The sequence below is a fragment of the Onychomys torridus genome, chromosome 23 (genome assembly GCF_903995425.1).
Source record: "Onychomys torridus chromosome 23, mOncTor1.1, whole genome shotgun sequence".
NCBI classification, from domain to species: domain Eukaryota; kingdom Metazoa; phylum Chordata; class Mammalia; order Rodentia; family Cricetidae; genus Onychomys; species Onychomys torridus.
Genome location: NC_050465.1, coordinates 21041323 through 21046396, shown reverse-complemented (window position 1 = coordinate 21046396; position 5074 = coordinate 21041323).

Sequence of the window (5074 nt, the reverse complement as noted above, 5' to 3'; positions counted from 1 at the left end):
GGTAGATTCAATAATCTACTCTTTTATCTTATCATTCTTGTATCTCCTTCTTTTTCATCCTCACCCCCTCCCTTATTTTTCAACACTAGATAGGAGAGAAAGAAGAACCAAGGAAAGAAATCCCTTAATCTAACTTCCTTTGTTTAGTTTTCTCCCTGACCATAACCAATAACAACTTTCAACCAACCCCCCTAAACAATGACAAACATTTATTACCCACCAAACAACCAAAATCCACCCACCCCACCTCTTTGGAATGTGGGTATAGTAGTGTTCTTAAAATTGCTTCCTGTTGTCTGGGGATAACACCATCTTTAGGGGACGCTGAGGAAATAGGGATAATGGTCAAGTCCTGGGAGAGTTAGCTGTTGTCCAGTCTCAGTGTGATGGAAAGTGCAGGGCTTGACTGAAAGTCCTGGCTGGAGTAGTCTGTGAGGCTTGATGGATAATGAAAATATAGAATATTATAGATAAGATAGAATAAAAAGGTAGACTGTTGAACCTGCTTTTAAAGAGCAACTTGTTTAAAATGTTTTACATTGGTATAGATTTAGTTTATTGGTACAAATTTAAAGTTAATTTTGTAATACTGTATGTATATTTCTACTCTTGTTGAAAGTATTTTGAACTCATTTGAAATTGTAGTGTATAGTTGAGAAATACAGATCAATAACTAGTCATCTATGATAGTCAAAACTTATAGTCATGTTAAGTTTTCTAGGTATACATATTTAATTCAATTAGGTAGTCTTCAAATACTTTAAAGACTAGATAGTTATAATTTTCCTTGGTTATGATAAAAGATAAATTAGATATAAAGAATATGGCATTTAAAATTTTTAAAAACTTAAGACTTTTCTGGACAATGAGACACATCTGCTTCTGGCAGCACCAATTACTTCAAGGAAGATGATGGGCACCGAAGACACTCCATATGGAGTTCATCTTCTTTATGACAAAAGTTAGTCATTTGGGCAAGAAACTGTTCTTGCCTGGACTGCTTGACAAAATGTTGTACTGAGTGGACATGCAGGACCCATAGAAAGGTGACCACTGAACTTTGCAAGGTGAGATGGTCCTTCAGGCTCCTGCTTTGCAGAGGAAACTGCCAGACATTCTACAGGATACAGAGAAAAGTGACTGCGATACTCTAGGCCTGTGGGATGAAAATGGATGCCCCAACATTACAGAGGTTTGGATGACTATCCAGGCAGGCAGTTGTCTCCATCATTCCAGATTTTTGGAAGTTGCTTACAATATTCTTCCTGTTTACTTAGGTAATATTATAGCCTTCTGAAGTCTTTAATGTAGTTGAAGACTAGATAGTTATAATTTTCCTTGGTTATGATAAAAGATAAATTAGATATAAAACTTTAGACTCACAAATATAGGATAGAATATTTTCTTTAATTTTGCCAAATACAAATAGACTAGATATTATAACTGTAATTCTTGTTTGATTACTGTTTTGTTATATGTAATTTTACTCTGTTAAAGATAAACCCTTCCTTTGATTAGACAGAAAAGGTGAGGTGCTGTGGGATGTTCTGTATGCTGTGAATGTGTTACTCTGATTGGTTGATAAATAAAATGCTGATTGGCCAGTAGCCAGGCAGGAAGTATAGGTGGGATAAACAGACAAAGAGAATTCTGAGAAGAGAAAGGCTGAGTCTAGGGAGCAGCATGTAATGGCAGACAGGTAAAGCCACAGAACATGTGGCAACACATAGATTAACAGAAATGGGCTGAGTTTAAATGTAAGAGCTAGTCAATAGTTAGCCTGAGCTAATGGCCGAGCAGTTTTAATTAATATAAGCTTCTGAGTGATTATTTTATAAGTGGCTGTGGGGGTGCGTGGGGCTGGGCAGGACCAGAGAAAACTTCAGCTACAAATCTGGACCATCTTAGTTAGCTACTCTGAAGTTGTCCTGGATGCAGGTTTTTGAGAAAATGCCAGTGGAGGCACTCTGTGAGGCTGGATCACCTGGGCTACTTGTCTTGTCTTCATTAGTGTCTGGTCCTTTTGTTCTGAAAACACAGAAGCTTTTCAAGGTAAAATACGTACCTGCATTAATACAAGGATGGAATGTACAGTGTGCATAAGTCAACTAAAGATGATTTTCTGTTCTATGTTTGAGCAGGTAAAAGGCATCTGTTAACTTTATAAGTTCATTTGGACTACATAACCAAACTGTCATGAGGACTCTGTACCCAACAAGATTTATCATGTCTCATCCAACTCAGAACTGTTCCCATGTAGAGGGCTCAGCATATATGTTACCTGTCTTGTAGTTTTTCTTGGTTTCTTCCTTCATGTCTGTAGTCAAGATTTTTGGGAGATCTCCCCCAGTCAAATCTGATCTTTATTAATTTTGAAGAAATCCATAGCTTTTCCTTAAAATATATAGGCTGGTTTAATTCAGCACCTCCCCTCCCCAAATCCAATGTCTCTTAGCAGCTGTATTGTTTTGCTCATTAATATTTAAAAAAAAATTAGCCAAGTGATGGTGGCACACACGTTTAATCCCAGCACCCAGGAGGCAGAGGAAGGAGGCCAGCCTGGTCTACAGAATTCCAGGACAGCCAGGACTGTTTCACAGAGAAACCCTGTCTTGAAAAACAAACAAACAAAAAATAAATAAAGTTAATAAAGCATTATGCACTCTATCTCTGGGGGTCTTTATTACCTTTTTTGTTTATTAAGCATCTCTTTTAAAGTACGGTTGGATCTTTCTACAACTGCTTGTCCTGGAGGATTGTGGTGTACCTGTAGTATGTTTTATGTTGTAATATGCAAAAACTAGAGACATATGCTGGAGCATTGTAAATTTAATTTGTAAAGGTATTCCTAATACAGCCATAACTTCTAATAATTACAGAATCAGCCTTTTCAGAACTTAAAGCAGTTGCCTATTGAAATCCTGAATACGAATCTATGCTATGCTGCATACTTTTTCTGTTTTATCTACTAAAGCTGCTCTGACTTTGACATCTGGGTTATTAATGAATATCTCCAGAGCAGTGTTGTTAATTGTTTTGCATATGAGTTTCTCTGCTAACCTGAAATAGTCAAGTTTGAATTTGATATCAGGGCCTGTGAGAGGGACCCCACCCCCACCCCTGGCATTTCCCTACAAGGGGTTACCTTGTTTGTCCCTTGTTGATCTGCATTCATTAGTTCAGTGCCAGCCTTTGCCACACCTTCAGCATATTCCAGAAGGTTAGGGGCTTCTGTTTGGATTATCTCCAGAAAAAAAAAAAAAAAACATTGTTCCTAGGAACACCTTGCCTACAATCCTTTTTCAAATGACCTTGCTTATCACAATTAAAACATCTGACATTTTGATTTTTCAGAGTAGCATAATGAGTGTGAGATCCAATTCTAATCCATTCTTCTATGGGTGTTGATCTTGCCATTAAAGGCCTAATCGCCCTTTTGCATTCTGAATTAGCATTTTCAAAAGTCAAAGATTCGATTAATATTCATGACTTCTGGATCTGATACTTTTCTTCTTATAGCTGAAGCCAATCTTTGTTTAAAAAAAAAAAAAATCAGTGAAGGCTTCTCTTGGGCCTTGTAAAATGTCAGTAAGCAGTTCAGACCTTTTCCCTGTATCTTTAACCCTGTCCCAAGCACTTAAAGCTACTGTACAACACAGCACCAAAGTGGTATCATCATATTTAACCTGCATTTCTTCCTCAGCATATGGGCCTTCACCTAGCAACAGATCTTGGGAAATACTGATACCTGTAGCCAGAATTCTCTCTCCTAAGTCCCTAGCCTTTTCTTTCCACCATGCTTGCCACTGTAACTGAGGACCAAATTCTAATACTGTTTTTGTCATTTCTTTCCAGTCTTGGGGGACTACTCCATTTTGAACCACCCAAGAATTTAATATGTGCTTCACCAATGGTGAATACATACCATATGTAACTACTGCTTCTTTAAGTTCTTTTAAATCTAGTGGGTACCTATTGTCTGCTGGTATTTGTGGTAAAATAAATGCATAGGTTAAAGTTGGGTTTCTCAGTTTTTGGCTGCACTTCTTTTATTTCATTATATGGTGGTTCTGTAGGCTCCAGGCTTAATCCTTCTGTCTGTCTTAGTACCTTCCTCATTTTTTATTTATCAGTCTTTCTAATTTTTCTTCTAAGGCTTGTCTTTGATCAATCCTCCTTTTCTATTTTTCTTTTTCCTGTATTTCTAAAGCTTTTTTCTTTTCTTTTTTTCTTTTAGTTTTTCGAGACAGGGTTTCTCTGTGTAGCTTTGCGCCTTTCCTGGAACTCACAGAGATCCGCCTGGCTCTGCCTCCCCAGTGCTGGGATTAAAGGTGTGCACCACCACCGCCCGGCAGCTTATTTCTTTAAGAAGGCAGAGAAAGCCACTATGGCTGTTAATGAAACTATGGCTAAATATGAAACACTAGAATGATAGTAATCATAATCAGTATTCAGCCAATCTCAGTTAAGTCGTTTATGCTTTCATTTTATTTCTATTTTTTTTTTTTTTTGAGATAAGGATCGAAGCCAGGGCCAAGCGCTCTACCATGAACTAAATCCCCAACCCTTTATTTCTATTTTAAACCATTTAATGTAACAGTATATAGGTTCCAAATGCCCTTTGTTATGGTATCTCCCAACCTTATGTGGTTTGTTCTTTTTACATTACTTTACTCTCTCCTGAAAGACTTCACTTTATTATTTTCAAACTATTTTTTATGACTGCCTATACCCATTTGCGTTTCTTTCTTCAGCACCTAAGCAGTTTCAAGCTTATTCTACCTCTCCAGAGGTTTTTCTCCCGCTGGACCTGGCTTTCTGTGCGCCACGTCTTAAAGGGACAGAGAGAATGAGGTTGTTGGGAAGCCCCTTCCGGCTCCGAGTGGGGACGTTTCTCCGCTTCCTCAGGCTTTATGCTTGGATACACATACTATACTAACCTGCCTTCTCGACTCCCGGCAGCTCTGCTTCCCCAGCCGGGATAGGCCCCTTAAGGACCGGACGGTTCTGGGTCCGCCCACTGGTCCCAGAAGCCCCCGCGCACCCTCACTTCCGGAGTCGAGCACTGGTCCAG